The 26,978-nt window shown below is 41.4% G+C and overlaps 1 pseudogene; it reads left to right on the forward strand.

Annotated features, from left to right (window-relative positions):
- Positions 1–918: 918 nt before the first annotated feature.
- Positions 919–3,121, forward strand: LOC139186460 (cytochrome c-like; annotated as a pseudogene).
- Positions 3,122–26,978: the final 23,857 nt, after the last annotated feature.

A 26,978-nucleotide genomic window follows, 5' to 3' on the forward strand; every position in this document is an offset into this window, starting at 1 on the left:
TCCAGGAACTAACTTGATCCACTGTTTCAGAAGCACACGTTCTTCTCGACTGAACAAAGAACAGGTCTGTCTGACTCAAAAGTGCACTGCCTTCCATAAATGGATTTCACCCTGTCCTTTTGATGGGACATGTGATCCTCTTTCATTTTCTAATCTAAACTGTCCTGTGGTGGGGCTGAGGGCAGTTCCTCAGCCGTGATGCTGTATGAGCAATGGTTGACTCTCCATGCTAGGTAATGTGATCCTAAAACAGATTAAAGAAAGCCTAAGCCTTTTGGTTCTGGCCCCGGCTTACATAAAGCACAAACCTGGTTAATACATTCTGTTAATTCCTAAGTAATTAGGCCCCTTGAAAAATTCAGCGAAAGTATCACTGTTGAAAGATTTAAATCAGTTTTAGATACACCAGAATCGGGGAAAGAAAAGTGCAGAACTAACAAGGAATGATCTATGTGGTTATTAGTATTTAATAACTGCATGTGTGCTAAGTCACTTTCGGCATGTCTGACTCTGTGTGGCCCTATGGACTGTAACCTGCCAGGCTCCTCTATCCATGGGATTCTCCAGGGAAGAATACTGGAGTGGGTTGTCATTTCCTCCTCCAGGGGATCTTTCTGACCCAGGGATTGAACCAGCATCTTTTATGTCTCCTGTATTGGCAGCCAGGTCTTTTACCACTAGAGCCAGCTGGGAAGCCCCATTTAATAATTAAGTAATATGAAATTATTTATTATAATCATTATAAATTATTTTATATATTATATAGTATGAATTACTTTTACATTATACATTATAATTATTAAAATTATTTTATATAAGATAATATATTTATATAGTATGAATTACTTTTTATATTATACACTACAATTATTATAAATTATTTTATTAATAAGAAAAATAAAGTTACTGAAGTGAGCATTGTTTTAACATTAATTCCATTAATACAACTGATGTACTGTATTGGGTGGATTTAGAACCTGAACTAAGTGTGTTCATGCAGATTTTCTATGTAAAAATCTACAGTATCACAATAAGTCTTCAAAAGGTCACTTGAGAGGAACCCAGAAATGTTAGCCCACTTGATGTGGGAGTATAGAAATAGCAAAAAGTTGGGGTAATTAACAGCCTACCTGGGATATTTTTGTACCCCAGACAAATTACTTAGAGCAATCCAGACAAGATCTTCTCCTAGTGTAACGGAAAACAAACCTGACTCTATATTGGATCTGTTCCTTCAGCTCTAACCTTTGTGGTCTGTGGCCTGTACTTAGTCCTAGGGCTCTGTACCTTTGTAAAAAGATGTTGCCTTTAGCCTGAAGGACTTCCCTGGTGGCTCAGATGTTAAAGTGTCTGTCTACAATGTGGGAGATCTGGGTTCAATCCCTGGGTTGGGAAGATGCCCTGGAGAAGTAAATGGCAATCCACTCCAGTACTATTGCCTGGAAAATCCCATGGACAGAGGAGCCTGGTAGGCTATAGTCCACAGGGGTCACAAAGAGTCAGACACAACTGAGCGACTTCACTTTTACTTTAGCCTGAAATATACACAATAGCCCATTCTCAAGACTCTGACCTTTAAAGGTCACTTTTCCATATAGAGATAAAAGGCTGCAGAACGGAGAATAACATTTTTTCTTGTTGGAGACTTACAGCAATGTTGTGACCTGACCTACCTGGACAGCTGCAAGAACCAAGGACTCACACACCAAGAAGTTTGCGACAACCAGCTACACTCCCTCCACTTTGGGCATAAAAGAAGCCTGAATTCTAACTTGGGTTAAGATGGTTCTTTGAAGGTTGCACCAACACCTGCAGTTGAGCATGGACTGGTGTGTCCTTGGGCTTAGAGAATGGGACCTTTGGCTTACAAGCGGGAACCTCTCAGTCACGAATGGGGAAAGATGATTTAAAAATAGGTGGTGCTGAGAAGAGAAGGAAGATTTTTGTTCAGAAGGGTGTCCAGTGCCGAACTGAAAGGAAGACAAGCACAGGACTGGGCCAAATCTCCGTGATCTGTTTAGGGGAAAGACAAACAGGTCAGGCTGTTGGATTCTCTTACACAGATGCCAAAAAGAACAAAGACCTCACCTGGGGGGAGGAGACGCCGATAGAATACTTGGATGATCCCAAGAAGTACATACCTGGAACAAAAATGATCTTTGCTGGCATTAAGAAGAAGGGGGAAAGGGCAGACTTGAAGCTTATCTCAAAAGAGCTACTAATGAGTAATAGTTGGCCACTACCTTATTTATTACAAACCAGAAATGTCTCATGACTTTATCTGAGCCACCAGGGAAGCCCCTTTTTATGTGTACCGTATTTAAATGGATCTCGTAAACTAGAATTCAAATCATGAAGGGCTGATGGAATATTTCTGTTGGGCAGTCCTGATTTAAATAAGATTTGCTTGTGGCTAAATGAACAAGGTCAGTTTTTAAAATGTTGATAATAATTCCAGTTCAACAAGTACTATCACTGTTTTCCCCACCTAAAAAGACGATCAAACTTGAATAAGGACTGTTAAATTTTTTCGGGAGATGGTGAATGCTTTCTCAAAACCTGTAGGAGATTGGTTTTATATTTAGATTTTCTGTAACTGGTTATATTAATATATTCAAATGCTAAGATCCCTTCAGTATCTCATAGAACAGAGCAAGATTCATCTGTGTTTAGTTTGTTAAGGCAAGGGCTAAAGATACACTAACAAGGCCCACTTTATCTTTGTGATCTTAACTGTACCAATGTAATTAAAATTCTGTCTAAAATATTGCCTTTTACTTAATGAAAGGCATTTTAGTGTGGTTTGTGTATAGCATCAAATAAAGAATATTTAGCACTTCCTACGTTTTGATCTTTAAGATCAGATGCTTTTAAAAATCACTGTGACAAGATCTGTTAGTACACTTTGCTTGTGTGTTCTTTACAAAGTCAGACTAAGTTATAATTCAGGATTTTCTCTCAAACAGGCATTCAGAAATGCATCTGTAGAACTACTGCGTGACTGGCAATAGTGCTTTTGTCAACTCATTAGAAGCGTGAAAGTAGAGGAGCTATATCATTAGCACAGGTTTGTAAAAGAGATGATCATAAGGCTTAAGAATTAAAAACAAAATCACAGATTAAAAAAAAAAAGTTGGTTCTTTGGGATGCTAACTGATTTACTACCACCTACTCAGTCTGCTGGTTTTCCATATAAAGTTGCTAATTCTTTGCCCCAACAACTCGTCTCTCAATTTATTGTCCTGTTTTGAAACAGGTTTGGAGTTGATAACACTAAAACTATTCAAATGTTTGAGATTTGGGCTAATCCATTTATAATTGTGTATCCTGGATTTGTTGTGAGGCTATTGCTATCTATAATTCTCTTTTGAGAAAAAAAATCCATTACTCTACTGCTATTAGAATCACTAAAAAGTGCTTACTTACATGAGTGAAGCAGTTAATCCAAATTCAAAAGAAGGAAATTTGGTTGTGGCATTTGTGAGAATATGCTTGGAGGGAAGCTGAATCTGAAACAGGGGCAAAGTTGATGACAATAAACCTGATGGAAAACAGCCGATTTTGCCTCTTTATTATTTCATGTAAAAAGTCCTATTGGAAAATATCTAGTTCAATTAAGGTACAATTTAGAATCTGAGAAGAGTTTTGAAGGTTGTTGGATTCTCAGACTAAGGATCAGAAGAGAGGGAGAGAAAGAGAGAGAGAGGAAAACAAGGGGAAATAAAATAAATAATGGGCCACTGGACAAAGATTTGGCTTCATGGAACATCAAATATATATAGAGGCAAAGTATCTTTGCTGACATGTACACAATATGCCCTTCTTTGAAACCATGCAACACGAACAGGTGTCAAGAAGAGGTAAACGGAGAAAGAATCTTGGTTTGACTGAACTCAGAGGGATCCCTGACATCACCTCACCAACCACCGCATCCTACAGCCAGAGACAGTGAAGCCCCAAGAGCTTAGGGGAGTTGCCCTGCTGAGGCTGTTTCCTCCGTGCTTCACTTCTTTTGAAATGCAACACACTAATAACATCAACAGAGCTTCCCAGGTGGCGCTAGTATAAAGAATTCGCCTGCCAATGCAGAGACATAAGAGACGTGGGTTCAGTCCCTGGGTTGGGAAGATCCCCTGGAGGAGGGCATGGCAACCCACCCCAGTATTCTTGCCTGGAGAATCCCGTGGACAGAGGAGCCTGGTGGGATACATTCCATGGGGTCGCAAAGAGTCGGACAAGACTGAAGCGACTTAGCATACAGCACAATGATGTCAACAGTTCATAGAATCCGTCCATGACTAAAAGGAAGAACAGAAGGAAGGGAAGAAGGAAAAAGGGAAGATCCTTGTTCAACGAGGAAGTCATTCTTCCCATGGCCTAGTCCAGAGCCCCTTAAACACATTTTTCTTAAATTTCAAACTTCCTCTTCCTTGCCCCTCTTACTCTGAGTTATCTTTGCTAATATCACTAATTCCTGAAGTTCTGTGCCCAATTAAAAATGAAATGAACATGAGGCTAGAATGTAAGGAAATTTTAAAAACAGCACATAATATATCCATATCAAAGAAGAATAAATCGGCTGTTTAAATTTTAATCCCAATAAATCTATTGTCTTACCAAAAAAAAAAAAAAAAAGCCCAACACCATTTAGAAAGGTGTATATGTAAGTGTTAGTTGCTCAGTAGTGTCTAACTTTTTGTGACCTCATGGACTGTAGCCTGGCAGGCTCCTGTGTCCATGGAATTCTCCAGGCTAAATACTGTAGTGGATTGCCATTTCCTTTTCCAGGTGATCTTCCAGACCCAGCAATTGAACCCAGGCCTCCTGCATTGCAGGCAGATTCTTTACCATCTGTTAACTTAATAAAAGATGCTCCATGACCTAAATGTCCCAAATATTACTTAGCCAGAGGATGGGTGCCTGTAAACTTGGAAGAAAGATTTAGAAGTCTTGAGTTTTATCTTTAAATGTGTTTAACCTTGGGCATGTGATTGTACTTTTGTTGCAGCTTCTCAGTCCATAAAAAGAATAATAAAATCACCTGCTGAAGTTACCTCAAAGAAATGTTCTGATAATTAATGAGTTGATGATGGCTTACACATGTGAGATGGAAGGCAGTGTATAAAAATGTAATGTCTTTGTTGTTGTAATTACTGTTACTGCTCATACATGGGGAGCAGATATGTGGACTGGCAGTATATCATTCACAGCTAAAGACCAATCTGCCCAAGAAAAATAATGAGTACTTTTATGAACTGTGACTTCTTTTGCACTTTATTTTCAAAGTTCATTATTTTAGTGAGATACCCAGGTGGTGCTAGTGGTAAAGAACCCGCCTGCCAATGCAGGAGATGTAAAAGACGCATGTTTGATCCCTGGGTCAGGAAGATCATTTGAAGGCGGAAATGGCGGTGCTTTCCAATATTCTTGCCCAGAGAATGCCCATGGACAGAGCAGCCTGGCGGGCTACAGTCCATAGGGTTGCATAGAGTTCGACACAACTGAAGCGACTTAGCACGCACATCTAAACTTGAATAATTGGTGCAAAAGAACATTTTCAGAACTTGATTTCTCAAGGAGGGGATATGAAGTACGTAGAATGTTCTTAGTAACAAGCAGTCTGACTTTCATAACACCTATTGGATCTCAGTCTCCACTGTAAAGTCCAGTTGTAGGACTAGATGATCTTCGAGTTTTCTGCTAGCTCTGAGAGTTTACAATTCTACCACTCCCAAATCCTCCAAGGCCGATCCTGCAGCTTATCAAAAACAGAAGCCCAGATGCAGCCATCATCTCTAGTTGGAGAAAGTGTTAGTCACTCAGTTGTGTCCAACTCTTTGTGACCCTATGAACTATAGCCCACCATACTCCTCTGTCCATGGAATTCTCCAAGCAAGAATATTGGAATGGGTAGCCATTCCCTTCTCCAGGGGATCTTCCTGACCCAGGGATTGAACTTGGGTCTCCTGCAATTGCAGGCAGATTCTTCACTGTGAGCCACCAGGGAAGCCCCAGTTGGGGAAGGTTGGCTACAAAACAGATGTACAGTGGAGAGGCTTACAGAAAGGTCTCTAGAGTCAGAGCTGGACTGGAATTCTTGATCTGTGACTTCATACTAGCTTGTGGGCAGGTTTCCTCACCAGCCAAAGGAGGTCAAATAGTACTTCCTTCAGTGGGTCATTGAGAAGGATGAGTGCAAGGATTAAGAGAGCACCTGGTATGTAGGAAATGCTCCATCCATGTCAGGTCCTATCACTGACCTCTAGACAGAAGTCCTCAGCATGAACGTCATCCCTGAGGCACTCAGGAACGTTCATTAAGCACCTGCTCTGCTCCTACTACGCTGCTCACCACCCAGTAAATGCTCATGAACAAGTAGTTTTTTTTTTTTTCAAGAAAAGTTTGAATGACTTTATAATTCTAATTATTAGAAACTGTTGCTGTTGTTCAGTCACTAAGTCGTGCCTGACTCTTTGTCATCCCATGGACCGCAGCACACCAGGCTTCCCTGTCCTTCACCATCTCCTGGAGTTAGGGACTGTAGTGGATCCAAATATGAAGAAAGCATATTTCACATCTGGGGGCCTGTGGCTACCCCAGATGTAATAAAAATACTTTAAGTGAAGAGAACAGATTGGCTGGAACCAGACTAGGAGGAAGAGTGGTGACTGTTTGCCTTTTTGGGCTGACCAGCTGCCCGCCCCCACACAAGATGCGGAAAATTTCACATTGTGTCTTGTCTTTGTAGAAGTGGTGCCCCATCTCCAGAAACATTCAGATCCTTTCTCCCTTTGCCTCCTCGCAGCCACTGTTTAGGACAAGAGCTAGTCCCAGCCAGTGGTTGCTTCTGCCAAGGATTCTGAATATTAGGTTGCTGTTAGGTAATAAGGCAAGGGGCCTTATTAGGTAATTACCTTATTAGGTAATAAGGCAAGGGGTAGGGGAGGCTTCCCAGGTGGCACTAGTGGTAAAGAACCTGCCTGCCAATGTAGGAGACATGAGACATGAGACATGAGTTCGATTCCTGGGTCAGGAAGATCCCCTGGAGGAAGGCAGGGCAACCCACTCCAGTATTCTTGTCTGGAGAATCCCATGGACAGAGGAGCCTGGTGGGCTATATAGTCCATGAGGTCATAAAGAATTGGATACGACTGAGCCACTAACACTTTCATACTTTCAAGGCAAAGAGGAGCTGGTTGAATTCATTCATGGTTATGAGAGGTGGTCAGCAGCTCTGTAATTTCACGATTATTTCTACTAAAAGAACATTCTTGTGTGTCTTGCCTCATGGCTCTCTGGAGTTGCTCAGGTTTCTGAACTCTTTTTCAAATCTGGTCCTTAGCCCTCCTATCGATGTTGTGAGCCTCTGCTCCTTTCCAATCCATTTCCTATTACGATTAATTAAAAAAATAATAAGACTGCTGAGTCTCCTGCCAGCCTATCAGTAGTTCGTTATGGCAAACCATCACTACCATCACTGATGAAAGCACGTTAACCCTGACACGTGATTGAATATGGATTAGATATTGTTTTTGTGATATTGCTAATTTTCTGAAGTGTTTTGTATGATTTTGGGATCATGTAGGATGGAGTCCTCAACCCCCCAGGCTGCAGACTGTTAGGAACTGGGTGGCTCAGCAGGAAGTGAACCAAGGAAGCTAGTGGAGCTTCATCGCTGCTCCCCATCGCTCCCTATTGCTCTCATTACTGTCTGAACCATTGTCTTCCATGAAACTGGTTGGTCTCTGGTGCCAAAAAGATTGGGGGCCATTAGTGTAGGAGAACGTATTTATTCTTAAGAAATGCATGCTGAAGTTTCATGAAACCTGAAATTGAGTTTCAATTGGTTAGCAAAAAACCTACTACATAAAATATATCATGTATAGGTATATATGTTTATGTGTGTATATTTAAATACATTATCTGTCTATCTAGGGTTCATTGCTTAGTCATGTCTAACTCTTTGTGACCCTATGGACATAGCCCTCTAGGCTCCTCTTTCCATGGGAGTCTCCAGGCAAGAACACTGGAGTGGGTAGCCATTCCCTTATCCAGGGAATCTTCCCCACCTAGGAATGGAACCTGGGTCTCCTGCATTGCAGGCAGATTCTTTGCTGTCTGAACCATGTATCTACCTAAATGTTTGGCAAATTGGTAAAGTGGTTACAATTGATAGATCTAGGTGAAGGATATGTATTCATTGTATTTTTTTTCAATATTTCTATAAGTTTGAAAAATTTGAAAATAAAAATTAAAGGTAAAATAAAATTACTGTATGTTATGAAATGAGAAACATGTCTTTATGCTTATGTGCAGTTGTTAGGATGGATAAACAATTCCATTCCCCTTCCCACACCTAGGTGATAAAGTATTAGTTACGTTAGGGTTGTGTCACTTTGCACTGTGTCTTCTTTCTAGCAGCACATATATAGATGGGTTCCAGAGAGCTGCATCATGGATTGGAGAAGGAAACTTTCCCTGTTAGGGTAGCGGTGGTGTTAGTCACTCAGTCCTGCCTGACTCTTTGCGACTACATGGATCCTGCCGGGCTTCTCTGTCCATGGGATTCTCCAGGCAAGAATACTGGAGTGGGTTGCCATTACTTTCTCCATGATATCTTCCCAACCTGGATCGAACCCAGGTCTCCTGCATCACAGGCATATTCTTTACTATCTGAGCCACCAGAAAAGCGCCCCCTATGTTAAGGGGTAGGTTTAATACTCAGGTCAGCTCTCTGACCCAGTGCAGAGGAGTAAGACCCAGAGATCAGCTTTCTTGTATTGTATCATAAATGAATGTTATTGGAGTATATGATCTTCACAGATATATAAAAAGCCTTGTATACCTCAAAATCTAACAGGCTTATAAAATGTGAAACCAGAATATCTGTCCTTCAGGAGAAAGGGGATATAGAGAGATTGCAGTAGAATATACCAGAGGTTCCAGGGACCTTAAAGAAGCCAGGGAACCAGCACTCACCTTATGAATGATGAAGGATTTTGGAGGGGATGGGAAAATACCTTTCTATAAGGTTTCTTAATATCACACTTCTCAAACTGAGAGCTATATACATGGGGGGTTAGGAAGTGCATTTATATTAAAAATAAAGTAATACAAATGTAATGAAATAGTAAACATCAGAGCTCATAATCCATGATAAGTGTTGTTCTATGAAACCTTTTTTTTATATATACATATGTGTATGTATGCTCTGAATTGTACTCCTTTCTGTGGGTTGTTGTCAAAATATGCAAAAGTCATTGCTGATATCTTCTACAATGACCCAGAATATGAAAAAAAGTTTGTATTATAAAATTACTCTCTTGTCCCCAAAATGACAATGGATGCAGTTTAGTAGCTGCTGCTGCCACCATTTTTTTCTTTTTTCTCCTTCCATTTTAAATATAATTTGCTTTTGTTAAACAGGAAGTTAATGGATATAAGTCTTCTTTTATGAGACAATGGTTTTCTTTTCAAAGCTCGTTTTTATTTAATTTAGAAAAAAACTACAAATTTTAATTGAAGTATATAAAAGATGTAAATGAAGGGAGGGACTGCTCCATGTTCTTGCATGCAAAGACTAAATTGCATTTCAAGTCTATTGCAAACTGGATTTTCATTCCTTCATGGGTAAACTTCACTTTTTAGTTTTGTTCTACTAATGTTAATGTTTGCTTGTTACATTTAAAATGTCCAAGATATGTAGTTATTTCTTTTCTATGACATCCTCTCAAATCTTTCTGAGGATGTTAATTTATTATAAAATTAATATTTTGTCTGCCTAATTTGCTATATTTCCTCAGGTGTTCATTCTTTTTTGTTGTTGTTGAATTTGGTGCTTTGTTAAAGTAGTTGTTCTTGTTTAGTCACCAAATCATGTCTGACTGTTTGTGACCCCATGGTCTGTAGCCTGCCAGACTACAGACATCCTGTCTTTGGGATTTCCCAGGTAAGAATACTGAAGTAGGTTGCCATTTCCTTCTCCAGGAGATGTTCCCGACCCAGGGATTGAACCTGCATCTTCTGTATTGTTAGGCAGATTTTTTATTGCTGAGCTACTGAGGAAGCCCTTGTTACAGTAGTGCTTCTCCCTTAATACTTGGTAATATTTGGTTTCCTGATGATCTTTGTATTGAAAATTTCTGGCCACCTGTCAGTTATACCTAATGCTGTGGAGAGACATGAGAGTGAATAGGAAAAGTCTTGCTGGCAGGAGAAATCTTCCTTTAGCTTCTCTAAGTCTGGAAGCTTACAGGGCCCATGTGTGTGTGTGTGAGTGCGTGTGTGCATGCACGCCTGCACGTGCGCATAAGTCACTCAGTCATATCCAGCTCTTTTCGACCCCATGGACTGTAGCCCTCCAGGTTCTCTATTCATGGGATTCTCCAGGCAAGAATATTGGAGTGGGTTGCCATGCCCTCCTCCAGGGGATCTTCCCAACCCAGGGATCAAACCCAGGTTTCCTGCTTTGCAGGCAGCTTCTTTACCATCTGAACCACCAGGGAAGCCCTCCAGGGCCCATGGGGATATGTAAATCACAGATCTCGCCTCTCCAGCATTAGTGTCCACACTCAAGGTTCTTCCCACAAGTAAATGCCCCAGCTCTCCAAATAGCCAACTCCTTCTGAAACCTCCTTCTAATTTTCCACCCTCTGGGTATGCTGCTCATTAGATCCATTGCCTTTCACCTGGGAGCTCTTCTGGGACTGCTCCCAGCAGGAAGCTTTGTTTTCCTCTGATGGATTAATCCACAGTGCTGACCCTTAGGGCTCTTGATTGGCTTTCTGGTCCACTTAGAGCACCCTTGTTTTCCAAGACTATGTTAATTAATAGCTGATATTGATCAGGTTTAAAGTTTGCTCCAGCTCCAAAAACATAAACTATGACATCAAGCATATATTTTCTGACCCTGTCTTTTAACTATTCCTTTAAAGTTTAATATTAACTTTTTATATCTTAAATTACTACCTCTCCCAAAGTGGGTAAACAGTATGTCCATTATCACTCCTCTCATTTTTAGTAAAGCAATAAAATGCTTTTAGTACTCTTTTAGCGAAGCAATTTAGGTTTTTTGCTTAGAAAAAGTAAGAGAGAGCAATCCTAAGCATTAAGAATTATCTTTTTCCTGTGGAATTATTTATATTATTGGTATAAGCTGGCTCACAGTTTATGCTTCATGTATATATATATATCACCAAGTGAAGTGGAAAATTTCAACTCCAGCACATTGATGCATCTTTATGATAGGTGTCATTTTACTTTCCACTGGAATATCAGGGCAGACACCTAAATGAAGTCCTTATCAAACTTTCCGTCTGCCCCCCAGTACAAAGAAAGAAAGACTTGAATAAATAGGGTCAAAAGACAAAAAAAGAAAGCCTGTCTCCTGAAGGTCAGCTTACTTGGAGTGGAGCTTGTTGCTACCATCTTTGTATTTCTGCAGTCTCCTTGCATCTTAGGTTAGTTGTACAAATGACAATCCATGTCTTGTGCAAGGACAAGGGCAAAAGAACCTTCTAGGGTAGTTATTGAAGAAAAGACTGTTTCTCACACTAAAAGAAATGCTGACCTAGAATCAGACAAAAACTGTGTTAATAGGAGACCTTTTCCCTTAGTAAATCAGTAAGATCAATTGATCAGCTAATCAACAAGATCAACAATTGTGCACTTCCCAAAAGTGAATAGGGGACTCCTTTAAGTTTCAACAGGCCTAATTTCAAGAAATAAGAGAAAACAAGGAGACCAGAGAAACTACCAAGAAATCCTGCAGTGGTTACCTGGGAGTCATTACAAGAGGGATTTGGGGATATTTGTGTTCATTTGTGCTGGCACAGTGGATGAATTGGGTCTGCTTTTTTTCTCGGCAGCCTTATATAACAGTCATACTTTTTTCAGGTTGAATGGAGTTCACAGTGGTTCTTAACCTCATTCTCTTCTGGCTAAAATTATGACTCATTTTATATATGTAATTGCCTTGCAATTTCATTTTTTCAGTGGAGCTAAAGGGAGGGAAGGAGAGGGAAAAGAGAGGAGAGGGCAAGTCCTTCAGAATAAATTTGAAAGATGGGGTGAAAGATACTAATGCTGGCAAAGAATCACAGGAGTCTATCTGCTTCATTTTCTGGAACTCAGCCTCCCTCCTTTTGCTTGGAATATTGTCTTCACTCTGTCTTAGTTTAAAAGTCATCTCTCGGCAACCTCTCCTGTCCCTCCAGACTGAACATATCCTTAATTTTCTGTCTTATCTTTCTTCATATGCTCCTACTGGGCCTTAAGGTCACAAGGAACAGTGTCCTTGTTTTGCTCACAAGTGGTACTGCCAAGATGTCACAGGATGCCTGGTGCGTCCTGGGTTCTCAATAAACATTTGCTGAATGAGAGTTTGATCTTTTCCCACCATCTACGTGCTCAGTTGTGCCTGATTCTTTGCAACCCTATGGACTGTAGCAGGGTCCTCTGTCCATGGAGTTATTCAGGCAACAATAATAGAGTAGATTGCCATTTCCTACTACACAGGATCTCCACAACCTATGGATCTAACCCGGGTCTCTTGAGTCTCCTTGCACTGGCACGCAGATTCTTTACCAACTGTGCACCCTGGGAAACACCTCCCCCACTCCACAACCATCTACACTGAAGTTCTAACTGGGTGTGGGAGTCTGAGGGGTTGGGAAAAGTGGAGCTTCCCTAGAAACCTCAGTGAAATATTTCCCCTTGTCCTCTTGCCTGTTTCAGTTTTCTTTTTCATTCACCCACGCTTCCCTGATAGCTGAGTTGGTAAAGAATCCGCCTGCAATGCAGGAGACCCTGGTTTGATGCCTGGGTTGGGAAGATCCCCTGGAGAAGGGATAGGCTACCCACTCCAGTTTTCTTGGGTTTCCCTTGTGGCTCAGCTGGTAAAGAATCCACCTGCAATGTGGGAGACCTGGGTTTGACCCCTGGGTTGGGAAGACACCCTAGAGAAGGGAATGGCTACCCACTCCAGTATTCTGGCCTGGAGAATTCCATGGACCATGCAGTCCATGGGGTCACAAAAACACACACATTCCTATCTCAAGCTTGGTATAAAAAGTGCTAAATAGGACTTCAATATTTTGTGGAGACATTGTGTCTTGTTATTATCTGTCTGAATATCTTCTAGACCCCACATTAGATGCTTTGTTAAAAATACTAAGATCTCAGTTATAAAGCCTCTTGGATAAACTGGTTATAAATTAGAAATGAAATATTAATGATGTTGTATGAGTTCAAACTGTTATATGGCTGTCATTGCTAGAAGTCATTTCTTAGGAAATCAAATCTGTGACTTGAAAGAAATGTATTTAATTATAGCAAAGGAGTACAATTAGCTTTCAAAACAGAATTTGTCACTCTGATTATCTAATGTTATAAAATGAGGCATCATTACCACAAAATGTTTAAGATTGAGGGGAAATAAAAATGATGTGAAGCAATTTAACCTAAAGTATTAATTAAATGTAATTTAATAAGAAAGAATGTTCAAAAAATTTTAACAATTACTTCAAATGCTAGAAAATACTAGCAATATAACATAGAATAGCAGATGTAGGCAACCAGAGAGAAAATTAAAACTATGTTAAATAAACTAATTTTTTAGTTAATAATTATGTTGTTATATAAATTAATTGTATGGATTTATTCTATTAATATATCATGTTCAGTCAGTTCAATTCAGTCACTCAGTCGTGTACGACTCCTTGCGACCTCATGGACTTCAGTATGCCAGGCCCCCTCGCTGTCCATCAACAACTTCCAGAGCTTGCACAAACTCATGTCCACTGAGTCAGTGATTCCATCCAACCATCTCATCCTCTGTCGTTCCCTCTCCTCCTGCCTTCAATCTTTTCTAGCATCAGGGTCTTTTCCAGTGAGTCAGTTCTTCGCATCAGGTGCCCAAAGTATTGGAGCTTCAGCTTCAGCATCAGTCCTTCTAATGAATATTCAGGACTGATCTCCTTTAGGATTGACTGGTTTGATCTCCTTGCAGTCCAAGGAACCCCCAAGAGTCTTCTCCAACACCACATATATCATGTAATAAAGTTGCATGTTTTATATATATCATGTAATATATTATGTTAATAAAGTTTAATTTATCCTTTCTTCATATTTTCAACTCATGATGAAAAATTAATTAATATTCCCCCTTAAAAATTCATATATAGTTTTATACTACAGGGAGAGATTTCTAGAAGCTTCTATCCAAGGAGACTCCCTATGCAAATGGACGAGAGATGCTAAGTAAGTCAATAAATAAGTAGTACATGAACTGTTTTTATTTTTAAAGGCTGTTTGATCAGAAATGTTAAACCTCTAGCTTCTTTAGTTAAAATACTAAAACATTAGGTGGGATAAACTTTAAGGTTTAAGTAACAATAGAAAGATAGTTTATATCATGTTTTTATCAGAGAAAAAAGAACTCAATGTAAGATTAACTTGGACCAGATCTACATGTAGTCCTACCATTGTGACCTGGCCGCAAATACAGTGAGAACAGTGGTGCTGAAGCAAACATATCCCATTTGGCCATTTATGGGTCTAACATAATGACAGCTCTAGAGTATCTAATACCTGCTGAGATAAGCGCTTTGTATTATTTTAATTAGTATGACTTGCTCTATCATGTTCAAGGTTCAAATGAGGTCAAATTTCCTTTAATAACTAGGTTAATCACTTGGGACTTAGTAGCCCAGATGTTTAGGAAGTCTGCTTTCTCTCTTGGGGCCTCTACCAAGAATACCCAAGGGTTATTACATAGACCAGCTAGGCCACAGCTTCCAAACATCTTGCCAACAGAATCTGGAGAATCTGTTTGGTCTATTGATGGATCTCATTTTCTGAGGTTGTTGCTTCTTTGAATGCCCTGGTTTATGCTTACATGTTCAGCCACAGACCCCCCCACCCCAACCCCAAAGCAGATTCCTTGCCAGGAGGGGCCATGCTCTCTGCTGGAACCAGTGATGGAGACTCTGATATTGGGACTTGAAGCTCACACTGGTTGGGCAGATTCTTGGCAACATTCCCCTTGCAGATAATCTCAATCTCTTTGAGAGAATCAGAAGCCCCCAAGGTGGGAATTGTAAGTTTCTCTATGTTCCTATGGGCTCCCGGTTCCCTTTGCAAATTTACACACCTTCTCCTGAAAATCCACTATTCCAGCCTTCTAGGGAGTATTGGAAAGAGTATGATCCATCTACTTTGATAGATCAAAAACAAAACAGTTCCAACCAAAAGTAAAAATTAAAATGAAGCAGTGCTTCCTTAAACCAAGAAGAGGTGCTTCAGATTTTTTTTTTTTTTTTTCTGGATGAGACTAATCAATATTTTTTAAATGGCAGTATGTCTAGGTAGGGCTTCCCTGGAGGCTCAGTCAATAAAGAATCCACCTGCAATGCAGGAGAGCCGGGTTCAAACCCTGGGTTGGGAAGATCCTCTGGAGAAGGAAATAGCAACCCACTCCAGTTTTCTTGCCTGGGAAATCCCATGGACAGAGAAGCCTGGAGGGCTATAGTCCGTGGAGTTGAAAGTGTCGTACATGACTTAGCGACTAAACCACCACCATCACCATCTCCAGGTAAATTTAAATTCAGCACCAATCAGTAAAACACCCTTCCAGTTTATTACTTTACTTCTTATACCATAGAAAAAGCAAGAGAGTTCCAGAGAAACATCTATTTCTGCTTTATTGACTATGCCAAAGCCTTTGACTGTGTGGATCACAATAAACTTTGGAAAATTCTGAAAGAGATGGGAATACCAGACCACCTGATCTGCTTCTTGAGAAATTTGTATGCAGGTCAGGAAGCAACAGTTAGAACTGGACATGGAACAACAGACTGGTTCCAAATAGGAAAAGGAGTACGTCAAGGCTGTATATTGTCATCCTGTTTATTTAACTTATGTGTAGAGTACATCATGAGAAACGCTGGACTGGAAGAAACACAAACTGGAATCAAGATTGCCGGGAGAAATATCAATAACCTCAGATATGCAGATGACACCACCCTTATGGCAGAAAGTGAAGAGGAACTCAAAAGCCTCTTGATGAAAGTGAAAGTGGAGAGTGAAAAAGTTGGCTTAAAGCTCAACATTCAGAAAACGAAGACCATGGCATCCGGTCCTACCACTTCATGGGAAACAGATGGGGAAACAGTGGAAACAGGGTCAGACTTTATTTTTCTGGGCTCCAAAATCACTACAGATGGTGACTACAGCCATGAAATTAAAAGACGCTTACTCCTTGGAAGGAAAGTTATGACTAACCTAGATAGTATATTGAAAAGCAGAGACATTACTTTGCCAACAAAGGTCCGTCTAGTCAAGGCTATGGTTTTTCCTGTGGTCATGTATGGATGTGAGAGTTGGACTGTGAAGAAGGCTGAGCACCGAAGAATTGATGCTTTTGAACTGTGGTGTTGGAGAAGACTCTTGAGAGTCCCTTGGACTGCAAGGAGATCCAACCAGTCCATTCTGAAGGAGATCTGCCCTGAGATTTCCTTGGAAGGAATGATGCTAAAGCTGAAACTCCAGTACTTTGGCCACCTCATGTGAAGAGTTGACTCATTGGAAAAGACTCTGATGCTGGGAGGGATTGGGGGCAGGAGGAGAAGGGGACGCCAGAGGATGAGATGGCTGGATGGCATCAGTGACTCCATGAACATGAGTCTAAGTGAACTTCGGGAGTTGGTGATGGACAGGGAGGCCTGGCGTGCTGCGATTCATGGGGTCGCAAAGAGTCGGACACGACTGAGCGACTGATCTAATCTGATCTGATCTTATACCAACCTCACTTTCTTCCAAGCTTGTGAGTAAATTAATCTCTATATTTGGATGGAAGAAATTTTAAAGACCACTCTATAACATACAGACAAGGAATAGGGCCACACTAACTGCTTTTTAAAAATTGTTATTTTTCTTTGTTTTACATATGTATATAAATATACATATTTTCATATATTCATATTCACATATATTCACATTTTCTTCTATTATAGGTTATTATAAGATATTGAATTTATAGTTCTCTGGGCTGTACAGTAGATCTTTTTTTGGTTATCTGTTTCATATATAGTAGTGTATATATTCTTAACCCCAAATTCCTAATTTATCCTCCTCCTCTTTCCCCTTTGGTAACCATAAGTTTCTGTACTATGTCTGTGAGTCTATTTCTGTTTTGCAAATAAGTTCATTTTTTAGACTCCACATGTAAGTGATATCATGATATTTGTCTTTCTCTGTCTGGCTTACTTTACTTGGTATGATCATTTCTGGATTCATCTATGTTGCCAATCCTTAACACATTGACAAAGAATGGGGCCACCTTTACAGCTTTAAAATATATATATTTCATGGTCTATATAGTGAAGAAATAGCTTTTAATTTTCAGTTTCTCCTAGTTTGACTTCCTCTGTTTTCAAAATCCTTATTCAACTTCAAAGGCTCTCTACCTGGAAGAAAATTATGAACCAAATCTGTTATTCAACTATAACACAGCAAAAATAATATGAATTTGTTACAGATGGATTCCAATTTGATTGTTTCCCTCATGCTCAGCAAACCTTGGCAGTTTGACCATAATCAGATGTAAATTTAATATCTGAAGCAAATAAGATAAAACAAATAAAAAAACCTCTTTAGCTATCTTTGAATCAGTTTTTGAATATGGTGTTTTTAGAGTCTGTATCTTCATGGTCTGAGCATTTAGATGTACTTTCTTAAAAACACATGTGTAGTTTTTATTCTTCTATTAATACTTGTACTTCTAATCTTTAATCATCAGAACTGGAATTGTTTTACCCTGTACCTTTCAACTTAAAATTTTATATTTGGGAACAAAGATTTTCTATTTCTGGTCATTTATGACCAGAATTTTTGAATTTTTCAAGAGTTAAACATTGTTTGAAAGCACTTTTTAAAAACTTTTCTCAGTCAAATCTACATGTCCCCAGATTTCAATGTGATATTGTTGCTGTTGTTCAGTCACTCAACAATATAGTTGTTGTTCAGTTGTTCAGTTGTGACTGACTCTTTGCAAACCCATGGACCACAGCAACATAATGTATAGGATTGAAATACCTCACGTGTCACTCTGATTACTTTAGTTTCCAGTGATTTGTTAAGCAGAATTTATTAAGTAATGAACCACACAGACTTGAACATTTTTGAAGGATTTCACAGAAAACCACTCAGAGTAACACTTTTGCCACTGATAACTAACTTTATCCTGACCAAATTCTTTCAAGTTGTTTAGAAGTTCGTTTTCAAGGTCAGAACTCCATGTGTATGGTACTCTCAGACACTGACTTCCGTTGAATTTTATGTCAAAGTTGGCCAATTAGTGGGGCTTCCCGGGTGGTGCTAGTGGTAAAGAACCTGCCTGCTAATGCAGGAGATGCAAGAGACGCGGGTCCCATCCCCGAGTCTGGAAGACGCCTGGAGGAGGGCATGGCAACCCACTCCAGTATTCTTGCCTGGAGAATCCCATGGACAGAGGAGCCTGGCAGGCTACAGCCCATGGGGCCGCAAAGAATCAGAAGTGACTGAAATGATTTAGCACAGCCCACTTTCAACCCTCTATCTGGCATGGAAAAAAGAAGATCCTTTGTATTAATCAGGACTTTTTTGCGAGTGATAGAAAAATATCTCTAATTTAGACAGTGAAGGGGATTTACTGACTTCTGTAACTAAAAGTCTCAAGATAGATAACCTCTCAGACAAGGTTCCAATTCACACTTCAGTCTCATCAAGAAGGGGATCTCCAGTGTAGCAGCATCCTCCAATCTGCCCAGCATCTCTAGTGGCAAAATGATGGCAGCAGTCTAAGAGCTCACACAGAAAAGTTTGTTACTTTTCCCATATAACTTTTTGAAGTTGATATCTTATATTTTCATTTTTATTCAGTTCAAGAAATTTTTCTCTCTCTATTTTGAGGGGGACTCTTAACATGTGATCGCTGAAGAAGGCTTTCTTATCTCTTCTTGCTATTCTTTGGAACTCTGCATTCAGATGCTTATATCTTTCCTTTTCTCCTTTGCTTTTCACTTGTCTTCTTTTCACAGCTATTTGTAAGGCCTCCCCAGACAGCCATTTTGCTTTTTTGCATTTCTTTTCTATGGGGATGGTCTTGATCCCTGTCTCCTGTACAATGTCACGAACCTCATTCCATAGTTCATCAGGCACTCTATCTATCAGATCTAGGCCCTTAAATCTATTTCTCACTTCCATTGTATAATCATAAGGGATTTGATTTAGGTCATACCTGAATGGTCTAGTGGTTTTCCCTACTTTCTTCAATTTCAGTCTGAATTTGGCAATAAGGAGTTCATGGTCTGAGCCACAGTCAGCTCCTGGTCTTGTTTTTGCTGACTGTATAGAGCTTCTCCATCTTTGGCTGCAAAGAATATAATCAGTCTGATTTCAGTGTTGACCATCTGGTGATGTCCATGTATAGAGTCTTCTCTTGTGTTGTTGGAAGAGGGTGCTTGCTATGACCAGTGCATTTTCTTGGAAAAACTGTATTAGTCTTTGCCCTGCTTCATTCCGTATTCCAAAGCCAAATTTGCCTGTTACTCCAGGTGTTTCTTGACTTCCTACTTTTGCATTCCAGTCCCCTATAATGAAAAGGACATCTTTTTTGGGTGTTAGTTCTAAAAGGTCTTGTAGGTCTTCATAGAACCGTTCAACTTCAGCTTCTTCAGCGTTACTGGTTGGGGCATAGACTTGGATTACTGTGATATTGAATGGTTTGCCTTGGAAACGAACAGAGATCATTCTGTCGTTTTTGAGATTGCATCCAAGTACTGCATTTTGGACTCTTTTGTTGAGCACGATGGCCACTCCATTTCTTCTGAGGGATTCCTGCCTGCAGTAGTAGATATAATGGTCATCTGAGTTAAATTCACCCATTGCAGTCCATTTGAGTTCGCTGATTCCTAGAATGTCGACATTCACTCTTGCCATCTCTTGTTTGACCACTTCCAATTTGCCTTGATTCATGGACCTGACATTCCAGGTTCCTATGCAATATTGCTCTTTACAGCATCGGACCTTGCTTTTATCACCAGTCACATCCACAACTGGGTATTGTTTTTGTTTTGGCTCCATCCCTTCATTCTTTCTGGAGTTATTTCTCCACTGATCTCCAGTAGTATATTGGGCACCTACTGACCTGGGGAGTTTCTCTTTCAGTATCCTATCATTTTGCCTTTTCATACTGTTCATGGGGTTCTCAAGGCAAGAATACTGGAGTGGTTTGCCATTCCCTTCTCCAGTGGACCACATTCTGTCAAATCTCTCCACCATGACCCGCCCATCTTGGGTTGCCCCACGGCCATGGCTTAGTTTCATGGTCCTAGTGTGATTAGATTGACTAGTTTTCTGTGAGTATGGTTTCAGTGTGTTTGCCCTCTGATGCCCTCTTGCAACACCTACCGTCTTACTTGGGTTTCTCTTACCTTGGGCGTGGGGTATCTCTTCACGGCTGCTCCAGCAAAGTGCCGCCATTGCTCCTTACCTTGGACGAGGGGTATCTCCTCACCGCCGCCCTTCCTGACCTTCAATGTGGGATAGCTCCTCTAGGCCCTCCTGCACGCACGCAGCCACGGCTCCTTGGATGTGGGGTTGGTCCTCCCGGCCACCACCCCTGGCCTCGGACGTGGGATAACTCCTCTCGTCGCTGCCCCTCGGCCCGGGCCTCGGACCTCTTCAGCGATCAGTGCAAAGAAATAGAGGAAAACAACAGAATGGGAAAGACTAGGGATCTCGTCAAGAAAATCAGAGATACCAAAGGAACATTTCATGCAAAGATGAGCTCGATAAAGGACAGAAATGGTATGGACCTAACAGAAGCAGAAGATATTAAGAAGAGATGGCAAGAATACACAGAAGAACTGTACAAAAAAGATCTTCACGACCCAGATAATCACGATGGTGTGATCACTGATCTAGAGCCAGACATCCTGGAATGTGAAGTCAAGTGGGCCTTTGAAAGCATCACTACGAACAAAGCTAGTGGAGGTGATGGAATTCCAATTGAGCTATTCCAAATCCTGAAAGATGATGCTGTGAAAGTGCTGCACTCAATATGCCAGCAAATTTGGAAAACTCAGCAGTGGCCACAGGACTGGAAAAGGTCAGTTTTCATTCCAATCCCAAAGAAAGGCAATGCCAAAGAATGCTCAAACTACCGCACAATTGTACTCATCTCACTTGCTAGTAAAGTAATGCTCCAAATTCTCCAAGCCAGGCTTCAGCAATATGTGAACCATGAACTTCCAGATGTTCAAGCTGGTTTTAGAAAAGGCAGAGGAACCAGAGATCAAATTGCTAACATCCGCTGGATCATAGAAAAAGCAAGAGAGTTCCAGAAAAACATCTATTTCTGCTTTATTGACTATGCCAAAGCCTTTGACTGTGTGGATCACAATCAACTGTGGAAAATTCTTCAAGAGATGGGAATACCAGACCACCTGATCTGCCTCTTGAGAAATTTGTATGCAGGTCAGAAAGCAACAGTTAGAACTGGACATGGGACAACAGACTGGTTCCAAATAGGAAAAGGAGTTCGTCAAGGCTGTATATTGTCACTCTGCTTATTTAACTTATATGCAGAGTACATCATGAGAAACGCTGGACTGGAAGAAACACAAACTGGAATCAAGATTGCCGGGAGAAATATCAATAACCTCAGATATGCAGATGACACCACCCTTATGGCAGAAAGTGAAGAGGAACTCAAGAGCCTCTTGATGAAAGTGAAAGTGGAGAGTGAAAAAGTTGGCTTAAAGCTCAACATTCAGAAAACAAAGATCATGGCATCCGGTCCCACCACTTCATGGGAAACAGATGGGGAAACAGTGGAAACAGTGTCAGACTTTATTTTTCTGGGCTCCAAAATCACTACAGATGGTGACTGCAGCCATTAAATTAAAGACGCTTACTCCTTGGAAGGAAAGTTATGACTAACCTAGATAGCATATTCAAAAGCAGAGACATTACTTTGCCAACAAAAGTCTAGTCAGGGCTATGGTTTTTCCTGTGTTCATGTATGGATGTGAGAGTTGGACTGTGAAGAAGGCTGAGCACCGAAGAATTGATGCTTTTGAACTGTGGTGTTGGAGAAGACTCTTGAGAGTCCCTTGGACTGCAAGGAGATCCAACCAGTCCATTCTGAAGGAGATCAGCCCTGGGATTTCTTTGGAAGGAGTGATGCTAAAGCTGAAACTCCAGTACTTTGGCCACCTCATGTGAAGAGTTGACTCATTGGAAAAGACTCTGATGCTGGGAGGGATTGGGGGCAGGAGGAGAAGGGGACGCCAGAGGATGAGATGGCTGGATGGCATCACTGACTCGATGGACGTGAGTCTCAGTGAACTCCGAGAGTTGGCTATGGACAGGGAGGCCTGGCGTGCTGCGATTCATGGGGTCGCAAAGTGTCGGACCCGACTGAGCGACTGATCTGATCTGATCTTAACATGTGGGATCTTAGTTCTCCTGACCAGGGATTGAACTCACACCCCGTTCAGTGGAAGTGCAGAGTCCCAACCCCTGGACCACCAGGGAAGTCCTTGAAGACCTCACATTTTTATATCACACCTTCTGGAGTAGCTTTGCAAGCTGTGGGGTTTACCATCTCCTTGATGGAAATTGTGTAACTTGCCCATCCCTGCACCAATCTCTATGGCCAAGAGAGTGGAAGACATTCATAATCTTAATCAGCCTTTAACCCCTTCCCAGAGATGAGATTGATCCCTGGGCAGGGGTGAAATTCCTGCTATACCCTGTGAACAGGAAATGGGATCACAGATACAGAACAGGTGACCATCAGACACCATCCTCTTTCCTCTCCATCCTTTCATCTTTCTCATTGCCTTTTAATGGGACATGTGTGGACGTAGAAAAAGCTACCCAAGGTGTTGGCAGCTGATCTGACTGCTTTCAGATGGATGTCCTCTAGGGTAAACTTTCCATAGGGCAGAAAAAAAAAATTTGTCCTTTTTTTTTTAAAATGTGTTTATTTATTTTTGCCTACACTGGATCTTTGTTGCTACACACGGGCTTTCTCTAGTTGCGGCGAGCAGGAACTACTCTTTGTTGCCATGGGTAGGCTTCTCACTGTGCTGGCTTCTCCTTTTGCAAAGCATGGGGTCTAGGCTCGAGGGCTCAGTAGTTGCGGTGTACAGGCTTAGTTGCCTTGAGGCATTTGGGATCTTCCTGGACTAGGAATCCAACCTATGGCCCCTGAAATGGCAGGTGGATTCTTAACCACTGGAGCACTAGGGAAGTCGTGTATTCCTTGTTGATGTAATTTAGTCAGTCATTAGCTCATTATTTTCCTCATTCATTTGCTTATTAAAAAAAAATATATATATATATATTTATGTGTACATATGTATATATGTATATATACATATATTATGTATATTTATGTGTATATATATGTGTATGTGTGTATATATATATATACATGTGTCTGCCAGGTGTTGTGCTTTTATTCTCATCTCTTCCTTGAGGACTGAGTGAAGGTGCTGGGCCTGGTTGAAGGAGCTGAATCCAGGTAAAGCCAGTGTGCTCAGGGGTGACAGGAACAGAGGGGACAAGGTTTGAGTGATCTTCTTTCCAAATATGCAGGCCTCCGAGCGCTTTTTGTGATGCGTTTATAACTCCACTCCCACTCTTACCTAGAAACACCTGGAGATTTCAAGGGTTGTTAATTAACTGCTCAAAGATAATCCTTGGAAAATTCCTATTCTCAAACCAAGTGTCTTTTAACAGTATTTTAAAATTCTCTTCTTAGATAAAAGAGGTAATCACTGCCATTTATTGGACGCCTACAAGGCAGTACTTATTCATTTTAGTTACATTGTTTTAACGAATCTTTACAACAAAACTCCATGGTAGAAATTATAATTTTACCCACAAAAATATGAAAGCATACAGAGGCCTGGTAGATTTCCCAAGGTATAAAGCAACAGATCCAGGATGTAAAACTGTATCTGTACAAGGCCAAAGCCAGTACTTCTGTGGACTTCTCTCCCATATAGGTATACCGCACCCTGTTAGTAAATAACAAGTCATTTTCATTATTAAGTCAGCCTCAGCCTCATCAATCATATCAGTGTCTATTAAATTCAATTAAGTCACTCTGAAACTGATATCTGTCTGGACCTGGAATGAACCAACAAGACCATGCAACAGAACTACATTTTCCAGAACTTCGGTTTCCAGACTGACAACTCAGAGTTCTTTCCTGGACCCCACAAAAGAAATAACCCAGACCCCTCTTGAGCTAATGCTTGAGTCAGAGAATAAGGCTTACAGAAGATGACCTTACCCTTGGCTGTGACCTCTTTTGCTTTTCACAATTATTGAGAGAAATTGTCTCTCACATTGCCTCGTGTTCCACCTGGAGGAAATCCCATCAGAAGGACACGCCTGCATTAGAATTGAGTTACCTGACTGGTGGATGGCCAGGATCCTGTACTTAATGGTGCAAGTTCCTCCGGTGAGTAAAATGAATCTATTTAAAATCTGCAAGGCTGCAATGACTGGCGCTTCACCCTCTTCCCTCTCTGCCAGAGCAATGCAAGGCAATGACCCCAGATACGTGCATCTGCTCAGGTGGTTGGTGCCACAGCTCAGACAATGATGTAGAAACAGAACATTCCTCAGCCCTGCCCTTTTGGCCACAGGCTTAACTCCATGATCTCCAGTCCACCGCCACTTTCATCTCTTACCTGTTACTCTCCTGCTCTTATTTCTCAGTTGCTCCAGAACTCCTCAGGGGAAGAAAGAGGTGTTATTATTTACTGATCTCTTCAGACTCCCCTGGTGGCTTCTACGGTAAAGTGTCTGCCCGCAATGCGGGAGACCTGGATTTGATCCCAGGGTTGGAAAGATCCTTTGGAGAAGGAAATGGCAACCCACTCCAGTACTCTTGCCTGGAAAATCCTGTGGACGGAGGAGCCTGGTAGGCTACAGTCCATGGGGTCTCAGAGAGTCGGACACGACTGAGCGACTTCACTTCTTTCAAACTCCCCAAATATAAAGCATCCACTTTCTTCTTTGCTTAAAACCCAGCAACCATTGTGGCTTATTCTGGAGTGAAAAGAATGCAACATAAACCTTCTCTATTAATATAATTTTAATTTGCATTATAAATGCTTGGCAATGATTTGTGAAGACGTACTTTTTAAAAACATGTAACTCCTTTTCCTTGGGCCCATGGCAATTTATTTGACTGTAGTAGGGATCTGTGGTATGGGCTTCCCTAGTGGCTCAGACAGTGAAGAATCTGCCTGCAATGCAGGAGACTCAGGTTCAGTCCCTGAGTTGGGAAGATGCCCTGGAGAAGGGTATAGCTACCCACTCCAGTATTCTTGCTTGGAGAATTCCATGGACAGAGGAGCCAGGTGGACTACAGTTCATGGGCTCACAAAAGCTGGACACGACTGAGCAAGTAACACTAACAAGGGGTCTGTGGTGGCCTGTATCCCAGCCCACCGCTCACTCTGATTTCAGCCACACTGAGTTGGAGGGTTCTCTGGCTCAGACCATCCTATCTCAGAGAGATACCCTGTGCTGCTCCATTTTCAACCTCAGAGTCTTCTCCCAAGCTGGACAGCTGCTCACACAACCTGCAAGAATATCCTGGAATGGTGGGGAGTCAGTGTCTACAGGGGCAGCCCTCAGGTAGTGTGGGAGTGGAGCCCGTGAGTACATAAATGCTCCAGACTCCGTATCTACCAAATAAATGCATGAATACTTCTGGGAGGCATTGGCAACACTTTGCAGGCGATGCCAAAGGAACTGAATGTCTTTTGCTCCACAGAAGTGATGGATCACACACCCTTCCATGAGCGCGTCTTCTTTCCTGTCTCTGCTCTCTGGCTCCTGAGGGATCACCTCTCAGTTCACTGCCTTTGGGGAAACTCCAAGTGAAGCAACGGCCAAAGAGGATATAACCTATCCTCTTTGATATAACCTGTCCAGGAAGAGCAGACGCCTCTTCCCTTGTGCTGGATAATCCTTTCCCAACCTACCTGGTACACTAAACACAGCCCCCCACCCCAAACACATATGCATGTGTATACATACACACTCAGCCACAAGTGTGCACACATACACACAGAGATAGACACAGAGACACACAGACATACACAGTGACACAAACACAGACACTCACAGAGACATATATATACAGACACACACATACAGAGGCAGACACACAGAAACACACACATAGACACACACAGAGCAGGCCCTGATCATTGTTTCAGGTCAGGTTTTACATCACTTTGGGCTAAGTCACTTCAATCATGTCCGGCCCTTCATGACCCTAGGGACTGTAGCCTGCCAGTCTCCCCTGTCCATGGGATTCTCTAGGCAAGAATACTGGAGTGGGTTGCCATTTTCTCCTCCAGGAAATCTTTGCAACCCAGGGATCAAGCCTGCATCTCTTATGTATCCTGCATTGGGAGGCAGGTTCTTTACCACTAGTGCCACCTGGGAAGCCCTTTATGTCATTACTTAAGGGTAAAAAGAAAGATCATCTCTCCATCAAACTGTGCCTCGGAATGCTGGCCTTGTCTCATAGCCTGGGCTTGTCTAGCTATCTTCTTAATGTGTCCTGTTCGCTACAACCAAGCCACGGGCTCAAGGGCAAGAAAACATCTTATAAAACTGAGAAAATGTCAAGATTTTAGTTGAGCTGAATTACAATACAGTTTCAAGTTCCTTTGTTGGCTTATCCTTGCTGCTGCTGCTGCTGCTAAATCACTTCAGTAGTGTCAGACTCTGTGCGACCCCATAGACAGCAGCCCACCAGGCTTCCCCGTCCCTGGGATTCTCCAGGCAAGAACTCTGGAGTGGGTTGCCATTTCCTTCTCCAGTGCATGAAAGTGAAAAGTGACAGTGAAGTCGCTCAGTCATGTCTGACTCTTCGAAACCCATGGACTGCAGCC

Source organism: Bos indicus, chromosome 2 (genome assembly GCF_029378745.1).
Source record: "Bos indicus isolate NIAB-ARS_2022 breed Sahiwal x Tharparkar chromosome 2, NIAB-ARS_B.indTharparkar_mat_pri_1.0, whole genome shotgun sequence".
In the NCBI taxonomy this organism is placed as follows: Eukaryota; Metazoa; Chordata; class Mammalia; order Artiodactyla; family Bovidae; genus Bos; species Bos indicus.